Below are 17,279 nucleotides of genomic sequence, written 5' to 3' on the forward strand. Positions count from 1 at the left end.
AGAAGACAAGAGTTACCCAGTTCTTGGGCAGAACCAACCCTGCAATTGCAACCAGCAGCTGATTGGGGTGACAGACTGTGCCGGACCCGGTACTGGCATGCACACACAGGAATAAGGCCTGGGATCACCCCAGACAAAGTTTCTTTGGGGATCTCCCCATTCGAACTGCCAGACTCAGAACCCCAACCATGAAGAGAAGTGCAGGTTCCATGGTCTGCCATGGAGTGCAAGTACCATAGCCTAGCCTCCTCAGAGGCTCAGACGGAGCAGTGGACAGCATAACCAGGTGCACATGGATGATATGGCAGTCCATCGGAACCTGCAGAAGATACCTGGCACCACAACAGAGGACAGAATAAATCAATCAACTATATCAGCAATATGATGGCAGTAAAAAACTGGGCAAACAGAGACTCTAAGGTGGACTATGTCAATCAGTGGATTCTGCAGTGACTTTATCGCGCTTGGAATGGCAAGATTGGCAACAATTCAGAACTACTGGACTATCAAAAGCATTTGAGCAGGACCCTTGGAGCATGCCCCACATCAGGGACCTCGGATGGGTGGGAGGCTAGGTGAGGCTTCTCCCTTTATCTCCCCCTTTACCCCAGATACAGAAAAAAATGTGGAAATAATAGTCTTATCCACTTTCCTGTAGCCCTTGAACCATTTTTGCCCTAATTAACTATGTACAGATTGCTAAAAAAAAAAACCACCCCAAAGCAGTTATTATGTTAATATATTAATAAAGATAATGCAATGCTCATTAATAATAATAAAAAAAGAGTTAGCCAGTTCTTGAATGACAGATCCTCATGCTGGTAGACATTTAAGTCTCTAGAATTATCCCAGAATCTTCAAGTATGAGCATAGACATGGTTAGTTTCCAAATGTGTAGTAGAGGGACTGGCATTGTGGCATAGTGGGTTAAGTTACTGCGTGGAATGCCAGCATTCCATATAGGTACCAGGTTGACTCCTGACTGCTCCACTTGTGATCTAGCTACCTACTAATACACCTGGGAAAGCAATGGAAGAGGGCTAGTTCCCTGGGCCCTGGCACCAATGTGCGATGCCTAGGCAGAGCTCCTGGCCTTACATCATTAAGGCCTATAAACCAGTACATTACTATGAGTCTGCATTCATGCCACTTACACATCAAGCCCAAGATCACGTGTGTTTTTTTTTTTAGCACAAGTGAGTAAAACATACGCAAACTTCGTTACGCACACATGCCATGCCTGAGGGCCCAGGCAGTTACCTATGCCTGAAATGTTCCCTGCTTAGCCTCCGGGTCCCCAACTCCTTCTCCTGCAGCTCTCAGGGCAGAAGCTTGTTTCTCCGGAGGCCTTTCCTGGTTACTCGGATCACCATGAGTGTCACCTGGCTATTCTCTCCCCAGCCTATGTTGTTCTTTTTCTTTTTCTTCTGAAGCACTTGCAGTATCTTACCCATACCTTAAACTGTTTCATGTTTCACTTCTAGATTTTTTTTTTTCACTTTACTTCTACCTCAGTTGTCAGTCTCTATCCCAGGATTAGCTACATAATAGATGCTGAATGCATATGGTTTAATCAAGACTCATTAAAGTGAGTTGTGGCCTTAATAGTGACATTGTTGAAAGGGACTGAAAAAAAAAATCGGGTTTGTGGCTAAGACAGAAGTCATTGCGTGTCACCCTGGCTGTGGCCATGAGAGGATAGGAGAATGTTCAGTGGGAATCATGCTATTCTTCTACCTAACCATAAACCTGCTCACTAGATAGGAATGAACTGTTCACTGTCATGCCAATGAATGCAGATTAGACGCACTGCTTTCAAAGGAGACCAGCACAGGTTTCAGCTGGAATCTGATAGACCTACCTCCTTCTTTTTCGCTACTTCTCTCTCGTGCATTCCTCCGATCGTCCTTATTCAGACAAGAACAGCTCCAAGGAGTGAAGCACGTAACAAAGATAGGAGCTGGGAAGACATCTGTGGCTTTGAAGGCCATTCTTTCATAAGGAAAAACCAGGATGGGAGCTTCCTCCCAATTCCCCTTATACTACGGCAGGTGCTACACAGAAGCGGAAAGGTGCAGGAATGGGTGACGTTAGAATGGTTCTCCCTATGGTAAATGTCATAGGTGGGTATGTGTGCTGGGTGGAAAGGGCCACAGGGACCACTGCGAACAACCAGAAATTCCTGGAGGTCAGGCATTGTGTCTTCAACCACTATTTGGAGACCAATGGTACTGACATATTTTTATGTGTATGGGATATAATAGTGATCAATATTAAAAATGCATTCTTAAAGACTGAAAGGGGATCTGGCCCACCACTTGCAGCACTGGTATCTCATATGGTCATTGATTTGAGCCCCAACTGCACCACTTTCTATACAGCTCACTGATAACACACCTAGGAGAGCAAAGAAAGATGGCCCCAGTCTTTTGAGCTCTGCACACATGTGACAGAAATGGATGAAGCACCTAGTTCCTGACTCTGACCTGGCCCAGCCTGGCTGTTGCAGCCATTTGGGGTAGTTAACCATTGGATGGAAGACCTCTCTCTCTGTCTCTCCCTCTCTTTCTATAACTCTGACCTACAAATAAATGTTAAAAAAAAAAAAAGAATGAAATGGAGAGAGAAATATTTAATGGCTTAGTGATTGAACAAATTACATGTCATTTTTATCAGTCTGGTCAATCTGAGCCTAGTCTTGAATCCTAATCATCTTAGGATATATAAGGATTCATCAAAATGGCAATGCATGTTATGAAAAAGCTATATATAACTTTCAACATGTTTGCATCAAAATAAACCTATGTTTTAATTCCATCATCCAAAAAGTTCTCAAAGTGCCTTGTATAAAAGAAAATAAAAGACATTTTACAAATATACACGGCTGAAAATAAGAAACTGGACAGCAGCGATCCCTCTAATCTCTGGTCATATTATAAACCCTCTCGGAACACCTTACAGACGGAAGCAAGCCAGGTTCTTAAAGTGGACAGTCCCTATGATCTGTAAACCCACAAAGCAGCTATCCCTGTGTATTCTGCAGCTCTTCAGGAGGGAATCTTAACTGTAGTCCAGAATTAAAATCATCAGAGAGCCCAGCCAAAGTGGATAAGGAAGCAAACACAGTGTCATTTCAGTCACATGCAACTGAAAGTTAGCATTTCTACTATTTGTGCATCCAAGCAACGGGACAGTTTCTTAGCAGTCCCTGTGACTGTATCCTCTGTGGAGACCACAGGTGGCTTCATATTCTACACATCAGTTTTTTCATGAGCCTTTAGTCATCACTTACGCTCAGGTCTCATCTCTTGCCTTAGCAAACAAGCACTCATTGCACCTGTCAGGTCAGGTCCCTTAGCTGATTCTGAGGGCTCACATCTTCAGCTGCTCACAGCCAATGTGAGCCTCTCCCTTGATAGGAGCTAAACCCAGCAACTTGCTTTTCATGCATAATGTAGGCCAGAAGATCATGTACTGGTGGCAGTTACAAAAGAGTGTGACTTTTGCCTGGTTCACTTTCCAGCTGCTGCAGCGATAGCTGTGCTTTGGAGAGACCTAGGTGACAAGAAGCTGAGGATAACCTCTGACCATCAATGAGGGATGTACTGGGACCTTAGGAAGGTGATGTGTCCCCAAGTGGTGTGGTCTGATGTACGTTAAGCCACCTCCCACTCAGAGTGCACATCCTGGATCTCTGCTTTCGTGTACTATAAGCTCCCAGGGGGCAGGGCCATTATGTCCCTGTTTCTTGTGTGCCCCGGAATCTATCACAGCACACTAATATCTGGTAAGGAACAGTTTTGGGTCTGAGGAGAAATAATGATTTAGGCTCCGTCTATCTCAAGTTGCTCACAGTCTAACAATCCCTAAGTGTAGACACTGATGGTAGAATGGATTGCACTTTTAACCACAATTGGTAGTTTTTTAATCTCCTGTTGGTTTATTAAACATCAAGTGAACTAATGAACTTAAAGAGTTTCACACGAGCCTTCCCTAGTCTCCCATTACAAACAAGGTTCCAGTGTTTATGTCAAATCTTAGTCTTGTGGCAGATTTCTGAAGATGGATTTTTTTTTCCTTCCAACAAGTTTTCTTGCTCAATGCAAAAAAAAAAAACCAAAAAAAAAAAACCCTTTCCCACAAATGCTGTGTCCTGGGAGGTCTTGGAGACAGCAACAACACGGACCTCATATTTGCAGTTCCAACAAGTTGGAGAGCACTGTCTCAAAGTAGAGGGTGTTCCGCACACGATTAATGAATGTTTACAATTTTAAAAAATAACCACAGAAAGTCTCCTGAAAGTGAGTGCAAAAAGGCTCTGCAAGAGAGATCATCACCATGAGCTTGAGAACAAAGACCTTGATCTGCCCCTTGATAAATGTGGATCCGGTGCACGGCAGGAACTGGAGGTGGTAAAGAGAGAAGGAAAACTCCCGATCGCCTCCAGGAGGAAGAGGTACTGACAGAAAGGGGCAAAGAGTGAGCTGCAATCATTCTGCCAGTTTCCATTTTTAAAACAAAATGATGAGAAGCAATGATAGCAAAATATCAGCATCTGTTACACCCGAGTGGCAAGCGCAACTGTGACTGTTTTACTCTGCATGCTTCTTGCTGTGTTAGAAATATTTTGTGATAAAGAGAGGAAGGAGAGGCATTGCAGGTGTGAGACAGGTACAAAAGGTTGGAAGATTGGTGGTAAGCGCAGGCCAGGGAAATCCTGAGGTAAAGAATTCTTTACTCAGCCCAACATAGGTAGAGTATCCCAACTGAGAGGGGAGGAAGTTGGGTACTATCCTTGGTCCTGAACCATAGCCACACCCTTGGGCACAGATGTTTCTAATTATTCTAAAACACTGGGTTGTGGGGAGCAAAGGGAGTGGGGAAGGTGATGGTGAGAATTCCTGAGCCTATGGAACTGTATTATGAAAAATGAAAATATAACAGTAATAATAATACATAATATAACACTGGGTTCCTGTCCCACGTCCTGTGTGTTCGTACATTTCCTTGGTATTCTCTAACTTCATATCTTGAAGTTCAATTTTACTCAGTTGTTTTTTTCTGTAGAATGAAAAAAAAAATGCTAACAACTAAACCTGGGTACTTTTTAGCCTGGTAATAATGTCTTTTATTTTTCAATCTCATATATGCTGGACCCTTACTGTCTAATATTGCTGTTAAGTTTCCTCTTTCTTATTTATGAAAGAGTCACAGAATAATTGGACTACAAAGACCATAAAAAGGCAGAGCTGAGGCTTAACCTGTCGCATAATTATATATCCCAGGAGTTAGAGAAATCATACAATGACACATACAATTAGAAGGTGTGAACCCAAGTCGAAGCAACTCCATGAAGTAATTAGGTTTCCAATCCAAAAAGGAAGGACTGAGGACTCCGAAAATGCCAGTGTTTCATGATGAAATCTTGTGCCAAAATGGCCAGCTCTCTGTCTTCCTCCCAATTGTTACTTAGGTGATAGGGAGAATTTTGACCCTTTAGTTGATACCAATAACATCAGCTACATCCAACGCACACTGCTGAAAGAGGTAAGTCAAGGAAAAAAAAGAAAGAGTAGCAAAAGCCCTAAGATGGAGTGGGATCTTCAGTTTCAAAACGAGTTAGCAATGTGACTGTGGAACAGCTATTTCACAGACTTCAGGCCTAATTTACCGGCTATGACAACGTAGCCTAGCAGAAAATAAGAGAATGCTGACAATGGTGGTTGAAGCTACTACTTTTGATGGCCCATTAACTCCTGCCAGGCATGTCAAGGACTTTCTAGAAGTGAGTTCAGTCTGTGTAGCAGCCCTAGGAGGTATGATATCTCCATTTCCCATGAAGAGAAGATGGGGGCTTAAGGAGCCCTTCATAATTATTCACTAAACTTGAATGCAGTTTAACTCAGCCATGGTCAAAGGCAGTTGGGGAGGGCTGGGTGACCAGGACTGGGAGGCAGGAGGTGGCAGCACTGGTATTTTTCCAGTGTGGACAGATACTCCCAACAACAGGACCCACTCAGAGCTGTATCCTAGGGAGAGAAAACCCTGCATGTTAACCCACAATTTTCCAGAAAGCAAAATCCTAAGTGTGGTAGGCACAAAACAGGCATCCTGGCCCCCTGATGCTCAAAAGGCAGCAGCTAGCAGCTCTGACTTTTCCTTCTTCACTCGAGCATCAGAATCGAAGGCAAAGCTGCCTTGCAGGCAGCACAAGCCAGTACAAGGGAGCTGCGCTGTCTCTTCGCTGTGTGGTAAGCAGAGGCGAGGAAGGGAGGAAACTGTGCCAAAGGTCGCAGCGTTCTGGGTCAGTGTGTTCCAGCTTTGAAGTCAGAGAGCTGCCAGGGAGCAGGCAAGAAAAACGCTTCAGGCTGCTCCACCTGCCAGGCCTCCAATGAACTCCAGCTGGGTTGCAGAGTTCCACAGCAGCTGCACACTGCAGAGAGCGTTATGGTCACCACAGACCCATTGCCAGCCACGCAGGATCCGGAGAAACCCAGGACTGCAGAAATGGCAAACCTTTGGAGCCCAAAGCAGCCCGAGATACACCCTGAATGTCCTGCCCTCCTTCTCTCCCAAAGAATGTCATAAACGCCACCAACTCCCTCTTCATTTTTTTGCTTACTGTATTTATAACTTCTCTTTAATCTATTCAACTCCAGACAATATCCCTCGATAAAAAAGTGCTTCCCATGCATGCAGTGCGTACCTGACGTGAAGCCAAGGTAATCACGACCTGGCTGTGAACACCTGTTGTCCCTATCTTTCTAGGGTTGATGGAAGGGAAGAGACATTAGGCCACAGAATAAGGAATGGAAGTAGAAGCCAGTGCTGTGGTAGGCATTAGGAAGGATACACTAGGGATATTAGAGACAGAAGAGCCAGGGGATGGCCCACAAACGGGAACACTGAGGCTGGGGATTGAAGGATCAATGAGAAGCTGCCCTACAAGAACAGCTGGAAGAATGAGTTAAAGTCTGCCTATGAAGCAGCGTGTGCAAAGGTCCTGAGGCAAGGGGAAAGATGGGCTTTCTGAGAAGGCAGAGCAGGACCGTGTGATGGATACATGTGAATCCCAGAACTCAAGAGTACACACAACTTCTCTATATTTTTCTCTGTACAGATTTCAGCAAGGATTCAAGGAGAAGGAGAGGGTGTGTATGAGCTGAATCTTAGAAGGAAAAAGTCCAGAGGAATTTTGGTTTATTTTTATCAGAGGAGTTCAGGTCGCTAACATCTCCCAGCCTCCTCCTTATCCCCCTCAACTCCTTTGTGGAGCACAGACATAGACAAGGCAAAGAAGGTAGACCTGAGCAGTTACATAAGCCGAGTGACTCAACACGAGTTCCCGGGTTAGACTATGGAACATGGGTTCCATGTCTGCTCTGATCGCTGAGTGAGCCCAGTTGACTTCACCCATAGGGTTTCTGTTATCCCAAGGATAACTGGCAAGACAGAACCTTTCTAGTGGCTGTCTTCATGCCACAGTGGGCCACCTGGCACTCTCCTCGCAGATATGTGAGGGTACCGCACAAGCTTGTACACACGTACAGCCATGCTTACAGGGCCTGTCGACCAGCTTCTTCTGCATGTGGCTGTTTAACGGGATAAATGAGAATGTTTGCCTAAAGTGTTCAGTGAGGTGCCTGGCATATGATTAGGATGTAATGAAAGAAGAGAAGATGACAGAGAAGGAAGAGGAGAAAGAGGACACAGCAGCAGTTGCTATGTTGCTGATGGCAACAGGTACCCACTGTTCTTCCTTTTCTTCACCGACCCTGTGGTGCACAACCCTGGCAGCACCCAGGGGCATCTGGTAGTCCCATTTCCATTTTCAACTTCTGCTGATAGCATCTTGGCCCTCCCCACCCCCACCTCGAGAATGATTTATCCAAGGACTAAATCTATTTTTGTTTTAAAAAGGAGGAAAACAAATCTGAGTGCCAGAGCACAGACTTCTTCAAAACAAGAGCGGCCCAGATGCGGCCATGACCCTTGCTTTTAGGAACTGAGAGGGAGGCTGGGTTTCCAGGAACCTCTCCGTGAAAGATGGTGGTTGCATCCCTCACCCTGCAATTCTGAGTCAAGGTCTATTGTTCTCCGTTCTAACACACAGCCACGTGCTTCCCCTGTCCAAGCTGCGAGACTGTCTTGCTTCATCCGAATAGCACCAGGCTGTGTCAGGCTGCCTCAGCTGCCCCGCCCTTCCTTCTCCAACCAGAAGCCACACCCCATACCCTCCGCAGGCAGGCACATTCTCAGGCCATCAGCAGGCCATCTTTAGGGTCTCTCGCAGATAAACCTCTCATTTCCCTCCAACACAGCACAGAATCCTTTTGCTTTGCTCAGTGTTTCAGCCAGCAGACCCTTCCGAGGACTTGACACGTGGTGCCAGACACTGGGGCACAGACCTGTTGTGTGAGTTACATTCTGCTCTCTGTGTAAGTGGGCCTCAAATAGAACATTTCATAACATGTTAAATGCAGTAAGAAAAAAGAGAGAGGGGAAGAACCAGGAAACTAGGAGGCTGTCCCTGTGCTGGAGTTCAGCATAAGCTAGGAAAGGCATGGCTGGTCTAACCAAGAAAGTAGATGGCTGTTCCTTCATCTACAAACCCCTTAGCCTTTCAACTTAAAAATGCAAAATCAAGTACCTTTCCCCAAGCCACCCCTATTCTCTGATGGCTCATTTGTCTGTCCCATCGTAGCCCTTGGCACACAATTCCATAAATGTGCACACCTTAACTCCTAGATGGACCAAAATCTTGTCACCGACCTGCCAGGTTGTAACCTAACCCCCAAACATAGCACCCAGCACATAGCAGGTACACATCAAGATGTATCATATTGAACCAAACTGTTTTTGGCAACCTAAAATTGAGAAGGCCACATGCTAAATGAATACTGATATTACCTAGACTAAAATGCTTGAAAAAGTTATTAATTATAGAAGCAGACAAATGTACACACTAAATTAAGATGCAGACTTTAGAAATGAGGTGGACCAGCACATTCAGCTAGTTGCACTCAAACTTATTGTACACATGCTAATTGTCCTCCATGTGAAAGGAAGTTTCTGTGAACAAGAGAAGATACAAAAATAAATTGGATGAAAGAAGCCTGTGTTCAACATGTCAGCTTATATGGGAGAATTCAGGCGCACGCACACACAAGAGCTGCAGAAGTGACAGGCTATGAATATACACGGGAAGGGTATCAGAAGAGATTTCAGAAGGTATCGAGAAAGCATCTAGAATAAAACACTTCTGGTGGGTTCAGATGGAGGGTGTGGAAAGAAATCCTACCAGGAAGACAAACTTCAGAAGCAGACAGGGGAAAAACGGAACATGGACAGACACGGAAGACGGTGCTCAGAAGCAGAAGGGACCTGGACTCACACATGGCACCAGCCAAGCAGCTCTTCCAGCAAAGTCCTGCTGTCACATGGCTTGGCCCCCCAGGCCTGGGCCTGCATTGCCACGCTGAGGCGTCGGCAAGCAGAAGGCACAGTCAAAACTGCTTTCGGAGGCAAGTGCCTTGTTAGTGCTTAAGATGCAGTCAGGATGCTCTTGTCTTCTAACAGGGCATCTGGGATGGAGTGCTGGTCCTGGCTCTGTGCACAAGCCAAGAGAGAGTGCTGAAGGCTCAAGTGGTTGGGTTACTGTCATCACATGGGACACCTGGTCTGTATGGCCAGCTGCTAGCTTCAGTCAGGCCCAGCCTCAGCCGTTGTGCTTATCTGCAGAAAGAATCAATGGATGGGGACTTCCTTTCCATCTCTCCCTTCTCTGATGAAATCATAACAAAACAAAAGCACTACTATAATGTTACAATAATAATAAAAAGAATAAGAGCTGGAGGTAAAGAGATACCACCTGCAGTGTTGGCATTTCAATTTCCAACTGCTCCATTTGTAATCCAGCTCCCTGCTCATGTGCCTAGGAAACCAGTGAAAGGTAGCTCAAGTGCTTAGACCCCTGCAGCCACATGCAAGACTCAGAAAGAAGCTCCTGGTTCCTGCTTTCAGACTGGCCCAGCTCTAGCCATTGTGGCTATTTGGGGGAGGGAACCAGCAAATGGAAGATCTGTCCTTCAGTCCCTCCCATTCTCTTTGTACTTTAGCTTTCAAATAAATGAATAAACTTTTAAAGTAATAATCATATTGATAAAATGCCTTGAGACCATTTTCAGGCCACTATGTAAAAGACATAGGTTGTTTTTGCTTCCCAATACTTCTTTTCCTTGGAGGAACCACACCTTTCTCCATTCCAAATATCACTAACAGACCCTCAGTGGGGGTGGCCCACACCCACCCTCAGTCTCAGCAATGAATTCAAGGAGGTCTGTTCTGCAAACCTACCCCTTGCTATAATGACCAGTCTAGGGTTGAACACGCATGCACTGCAGAGGAGCTATTTCAAATCTTTCTCTGGATGGACACAAGACAAGGAAGAGAGGTGTTTTTTCAACTGATGTTGCCAACCTAACAGAAAGTCACTATAAGCATTTGTGGGCATTTTCTCTGCCCCAGGGAGAGAGCCTTTCAAGTGGCAAGAAGCCAACACTCAGTGTAAACCAAGGATAGACACAGGGCCTAAAAGGGTTTTAGCAGGTGGCAAACTTTAAAACCTAGATGTTTAAAACAATGTTGGACAGATAGACAGAAATGCAGAAGTTAGGAGGATGAGCTAATTTTCAGAGAGAAAAGGGTGGGGGTGGGAAGAGAAAGAGAGGGAGAGAGAAAAAGAGAGGGAGAGAGATGTTATCAATGCAAATAAGCAGACTTTAGAGTGAGAGGGGATTATAAAGAGGTTTGGTCCAATCATTTCTCTGATGCTTGTACTGTCCTGTCTCATGTTTATGTTTTCCCTCTAATGAGTTTCATTCTGTGGATGATTTCATTCAGTCATGAATTTGGTGAAAAAAGTATTAAGAACCCTCTTTTTGAAGCATTTTCATTTTTTTTAGGGAAGAAAAGCAATAAACAAATGTGTAACATGTGTTCAGATTTTGGATGCAGACTATTATGAAAAGCAAGTGCAACAGGGTCACACGTTGACATTGAGGCATGTGTGAGATGAGGATGCCAGCAGACTCTAATCATATTTCAAGAGGAGACCTGAATGACAGGAGGAAGTAAGTTACGCAGCATTTTCACAAGAGGAGTGTTTTATTGTGGAGCCACCAGGATGGGTGCTTCACATGCCCTTGGGACCCTTAAGGACTCAGGTGTATAAGTGCCCAGGTATGTGTAGGGGGAGGGGCAGGTAGAAGGCCAAGGTCATGAATGGACAGGAAATGTAGGATTTGAGAGCCACAGGAAGGCACTGGAAAGGCTGCGGAGAGTTCGAGTCAGAGTAGTGCCATACAAAGACCAAGGGGGAGGGTGTTCAGACTCAGTTTCAACATGCTCACCTCCCACATCAGAGTTCCTGGTTGGATATCCAGCTCTGGCCTCCACTCCAGCTCCTTGAGAGGCAGCAACAATGGATCAAGGAATCAGGACAGTGCCGCCCATGTGAGAAAACCTGGATACAGTTCCCCAGGCTAGATTTGGCTCTGGCCCAGCACAATTTGCAGAAATGAAGCAATAGGTAGACACAATTTTTCTCTGCCTCCCATGTAAATAAAAACATGAGGAGCCCTACACAACGGCACAATGGCTAAATCTTGACCTTGCAAGCACCGGGGTTCCATGTGGACACCGGAAGTGTCCCAGCTGCTGCACTTCCCATCTGTCTTCCTCTCTGCTTGTGATCTAACAAAGCAGTCAAAGACAGCGGAAAGCAATGGGACCCTGTGTCAGTGAGGGAGACCCAGAGGAAGCTTCTAGCTCCTGGCTTTGGATTGGCTCAGTTCTGACTGTTGCGGCCAACCTTTCTCTCTGTATCTCCTTTGCTCCATACATCTCATCTGCCTTTCCAATAGAAATAAATAAATCTTAACGAGAGAGAGACAGAGAGAGAGCGAGAGAAATGAAAAAGACACCAAAGAGTATCTTTTTCTGATCCAAGGTTTTTAAAATTTTATTTTATTTTTCAGATTTATTTATTTTTTATTGTTAAGGCAGATTTACAGAGAGGAGGAGAGACAGAAAAATCTGTTTGTTGATTCATTCCACAAGTGACTGCCACACCCGAAACTGAGCTGATTCAAAGCCAAAAGCCAGGAGCTTTCTTTGGGTCTTCCAGGCAGATGAAGGGTCCCAAGGCTTTGCAGACATTTTTGACTGCTTTCTGAGGCCATAAGCAGATAACTGGATGGGAAGTGGAGCAGCCAGGACACAAACCTGCACCCACATGGGATCCAAGGTGAGGACTTGAGCCACTAGGCTACTGCTCTGGGCTTTTGACCCAAGTTTTACAGGTAGAATCTGACATACCTTGAGAACAAAGGTAGACTGAGACATTGGTAGCAAAATAAAAGGCAGCCCCAGTCAGGGAACCTCTCACGTCCTGGGACAGAAACGGAAATGCACTTGGATAGTTCTGAAGAGGAGTGGACCACTACGGATAGAGCACAACTGTTCCAGGGAAAGGCCAGTGGATCTGTTCTCTGGAAAGAGACCTTGAAATCCAGCTTTGGTGAAGCCTGCATGTCAGACTAAGATGTCACCCAAGTGGGTAATATACAGCCATGAAAGGTCTTTGGAAAGTGAAAATGGCTCTACTCTTGGGACCTTAGCAATTGATTACATGCTCGGAGGGCAGAGGTGATAGAAGGAATTAACCATGGACTGGGCTTCAGGCAGCTCTGCTTCAAATCCAACTATTCTCCTACTGTACAGCATTGGACATCCCCACCAACAGTACATGAGATCAAGGAAGAAAGTCAGAAATAAAATAAGAGCAGCCTAATGGTGAGAGGTATTCAAAAGCAAGCATTGGCAAACAACTGTACTTTGTAAATAAAGTTTTATCAGAACAAAAACACATCGTCCATTTGCATAGCATTTATGTTTGTGTTTGCCCACTATGATGACAAGGCCACAGGACTGCAGTGGGAAACATATGAAAATCAAAGGTTGTAATAATTATTATCTGATTCTTTATAGAAAAAATTTGCTGGCCTCTCTTTACAGTCTTACAAAATTAAACTTGATGTGTCAAGATACCCCCTCTGTAGGAGGGAAGAAAAAAATAAAACTAGCTTATTGGCATGTGTATTGCAATTCAGAAGAGAGAGACAGTTAATTTTCCCTAGGGTAAGAATAATTTTCTCATGACAAATAGTCAAAGGCAGTTCCGTGGTGAGATAGTGATCTGAGTTCGAAATGGGAAAATACGATTGAGAGAAATGGGTGGACTGAAGAGACAGAAAGATCTCTACAGACATGCGTGAGAAGGAGACACAGAGAAAGAAGGAGGCATTGGGTCCTAAAAATCACTCAGGATGAGACGGGTGGGAGAGTCCTTTGTATCACAGACAGACAGGGATAAGGTTGTTCGAGAGGTCTTCAAAAACATTTATGGAAATTTGCATATGAAAAAGTTATGCATGAATTTCAGAAATTTTCTTAATTCTAGCTTTTCACAAACTTCCTGAAGTTTCCTCATATGTGTAAGGAATCCCTCTCTGGGGTTTTGACTTCAGCATTTGTGTCCTCAACACAAACCTCCTCTGCAGAAATGTCAGAAAGTCGTTTGTTCATTCAGCCCATCCTGAGAGGCGAAATCAAGATGGAGTGACCCAAGAGCTACCCTTGTTGGCAGAGACCGGAAGGTCAAGGCATTGCTTCAGTGTCAAGGCTACTGAGCGCTGAGTAAGGGCTTGTCTCTCACGTGTTTTATCAGGACTATCTGCCACAGGTTTACAGGATTCCTACCCTGTCTGTCTCCTTCCTAGCTCATAAAGGTGCTTTTAGGGGATGTCTTGCTGATTGCAAATATCCCAAATAGAAGTCAGGAACTTTTTCTTGAAGTATCACCCCCCCAAAAACAGAGCAATTTATGAATTTAGAAGAAGCAAAAGGGAAGGCCTTAGGAGAAATCACAAATTGTTCACAGTGCACACCTGCCCTAAGGCTAATGAGAGACAGAGAGAGGCTCACTCTACACCGCTCACTGCTTTTGCTCAGATAGAAATTGGTTTCTCATGAGCAAGAAATTTCTCAAAATTTCAAGCCTAAATCCCAGCTGAGGAACTCTGAATACCTCGCAACAGGTGCAAAACACAACACTTGTAATGATAATGACAATACATAATATCAATAATGATAATCAATAATGATAATACATAATATCATTGACAACAATTATAATAGCTATTATTTACCAAATATTTTATGTGTGCCAAGCACTGCTTTGAGTTCTTCAAAATACACACTCATTTTATCACATACTAATTTTATGAAGAGAGATGTTACCGTCAGTAGCCCCATTCGGTAACTGATAACTCAGAGAAGACTAATTCCATGCATCCACTTGACAGGACCATGAAGTCTCCAGATATTTGGTTAAACATGAATCCATGAAGCAATCTGGATGGATTTCACCCTATCTAGGTCTGAACAGAAAAAAAGGCTGCAAGGGGTGCTCTCTCCCCCTCCCATGCCCTCTCTCTCTGTCTGCTCTGCTATCCGTTGATCAGAGACACTGGATTTCTCTTTCCTTTGGATTTGAACTCAAACCGGAGTTTATGCCATTGTTTCTCCCAGATCTCAGATCTCTTGACTTGGGTTGAACTATATCACCAGACTTCCTGCGCCTTGAGCATCTCGGATCCTGGATTTTCCCTGCCTCTAGAATCATATGCAGCAACTCATTGCTATGAATCTCATGTCTTTATAAGATCAATAACCATAACATTTAGGCCCACCCTAATCCAGTATAATCTTTCCCCCATCTTTAACATCTGCAAAGATCCTCTTCAAAAATAAGACGATATTCTGAAGTTCCATATGGACATGAATTTGGAGCTGATACTATTTAGCCCACTACAATGAACTGTAATATGCAATTCTAACTTATCCTGGAGATATTACAGAGACAAAGCTATTTTCCACTTCAGATTCCCTGAGTTACAAAGGCTAGAAACCCAGCTCAAACTAGCTTTTTCATAAAATGAATTTACACACTCAGGTAACTGAAGACTTTAGACATAAGCAGTTTCAGAGATGTTCAGAAACCTTGACATTGCCTTCTGCCTGCTTCTCAGGTGGAATTCCTCCATTTCTGAGCTAACTGAGTCAGACTCTTCACAAGAAATATCAAGACGAATTCCATCGCTCCAGGAACAGGACTGGAAGAGCCAATGTTTACATCCACAGCACATTTAGTTTCCATTAAAGTTCTTGGTAGTAAGAAGTCAATAAAGGTTAATAACTTAACCTTTTAGTAATGCCAAATAAAATTGTCTTTTTCTATAAGGTTCCAACAAATGTTTGAGAAATGAATCTCACTGGGTCCCTACGGATCACTTGTTACCACAGGCAGGGTTCAGGATCCTCTAACTGGCCAGGGCACAGGCCAGCTGAAGTGGATACCACTCATCTAGATGACTCATAGATAGTTTCCCAAGAAGAAAACAGAATGTTGGTCCAGAAGGGAATGGGAACAGGACAGTGAAACCCAGACACACCAAATGCAAATTCAAAAGAAATGAATTTCAAGGCTACATAAACTTACCTTTTGCCAAGGGGCTTACCTTTACATTAAATCTTGCATCATTAACTCAGTGACTTCTGAAGGAAATATGGAGATGAAGTCACAGTAAGGACCATTCAGCTATTAACAATGTGCCAAAAAAATCAACTGCTAAGCTTTTTTGAAAAATTATTTTTATTGGAAAGGCAGATTTACAGAGAGAAGGACAGACAGAGAGAAAATTTTTCCATCTGCTGGTTCATTCCCCAAGTGACTGCAATGGCTGAAGCTAAGTTAATCTGAAGCTAGGAGCGAGAAACTTCTTCTGGGTCTCCCTCACTGATGTAGGGTCCCATTGCTTTTGGCTGCCCTTCACTGTTTGCTTAGATCACAAGCAGAGAGATGGATGGGAGGTGGAGCAGCCAGGATATGAACTGGTGCCCACATAGAACATGGAATCTTGGTGGGTATTTGACTTAGTGTTTAAAATGCTGCTAGGGACACTCACATTCATATTGGAGTGTCTTGGCTTAAGTGCTGGTTCTACATCCAGTTCTAGCTTTCTGTAAATGCATGTTGTGAGACCTAACAGGCAATGTCTCAAGTACGTGGGTCCCTGCCACCAATAAGGACACTTCAAGGGAATTCCTGGCACCTGGCTTCATTCTGGCCCATATCTGGTTGCTGCAAGTATTTGAGAGTTAATCAGAAGTTAGGAGATCTGTCTTTTTTTTTTTTTTTGTCTCTTTTCCTTTCAAATCATATGTGTGTGTAATATATAAAATAAGGGTGGAAAATAATTTTGAGATAAAGCCAGAGGAGTTTCATATTAAAGATGCATATTAAAATCCCTTGGGAAATAAGATACTTAAGTTACAAAAACAAATGAAGGGATTAAAGTACTAAAAATAAATAAATAACAAGGTAATAAAAGGAGGAAAAGAGAGATTAAAACTCAGCTGACAGGCATTGCAGCAGAACAGGCACACTTCTCGAGACATCCATATCCTATCTCAGAGCTTGGTTCAGGTCCCAGTTACTATATGCTTCTGGCGCAGCTTCCAGGGGATGACTGCCCTGGTGGTGAGGTCTCTGCCCCATAGGCGGAGGTCTGGGCATGGAGTGCCTGGCACCTGGTATAACCCTCGTCTGGCTCTGGCTATTGTAGCCATTTGGGGAATGGTCTAGCCAACAGAAGACCTATTTTCTATGTATCACCCTTTCTCTCTGTTGCTGTGTTTTTCAAATAAATAATTAAAAAATAATGAGGCACTCCATCTGTAGGAAATTGTCTGGGTTGCCTTATACAAGTGTTACAATGCTAGGAGAAATGTAGCTAATAGCTGGGGGCATTCTGAGCCTGGTTAATGACAAATCTGTGTTAACTATACCAGTGTGCCAGAATAGTCACCTATTCTATTATTTTGTTGCTGTTGTTTTTAAGCTACATTGGGAAGCTGCGGAATACCAGGCCGGAACATGCCAATACAGCTCCCAGGCAGAGGGTCTGTAATTGCCCAGGGAAGAAGGTCTGGGGACATATTAGAATGGGAGCGGCAGAGGCCATGTTTGACAGGGGAGGAATGATTTCTGGGATATTCCACAAACTAGGCCATTGCACTCATAGGTTGGTAAAGGAGTTGAAACAGACTGATTTAGACAAGGGAACCAGAGAGCATGTCTGAGTCAGGCCATGGCA

The sequence above is a fragment of the Ochotona curzoniae genome, unplaced genomic scaffold (genome assembly GCF_017591425.1).
Source record: "Ochotona curzoniae isolate NIBS_2020 unplaced genomic scaffold, NIBS_Ocur_1.0 contig_3190, whole genome shotgun sequence".
NCBI lineage: Eukaryota > Metazoa > Chordata > Mammalia > Lagomorpha > Ochotonidae > Ochotona > Ochotona curzoniae.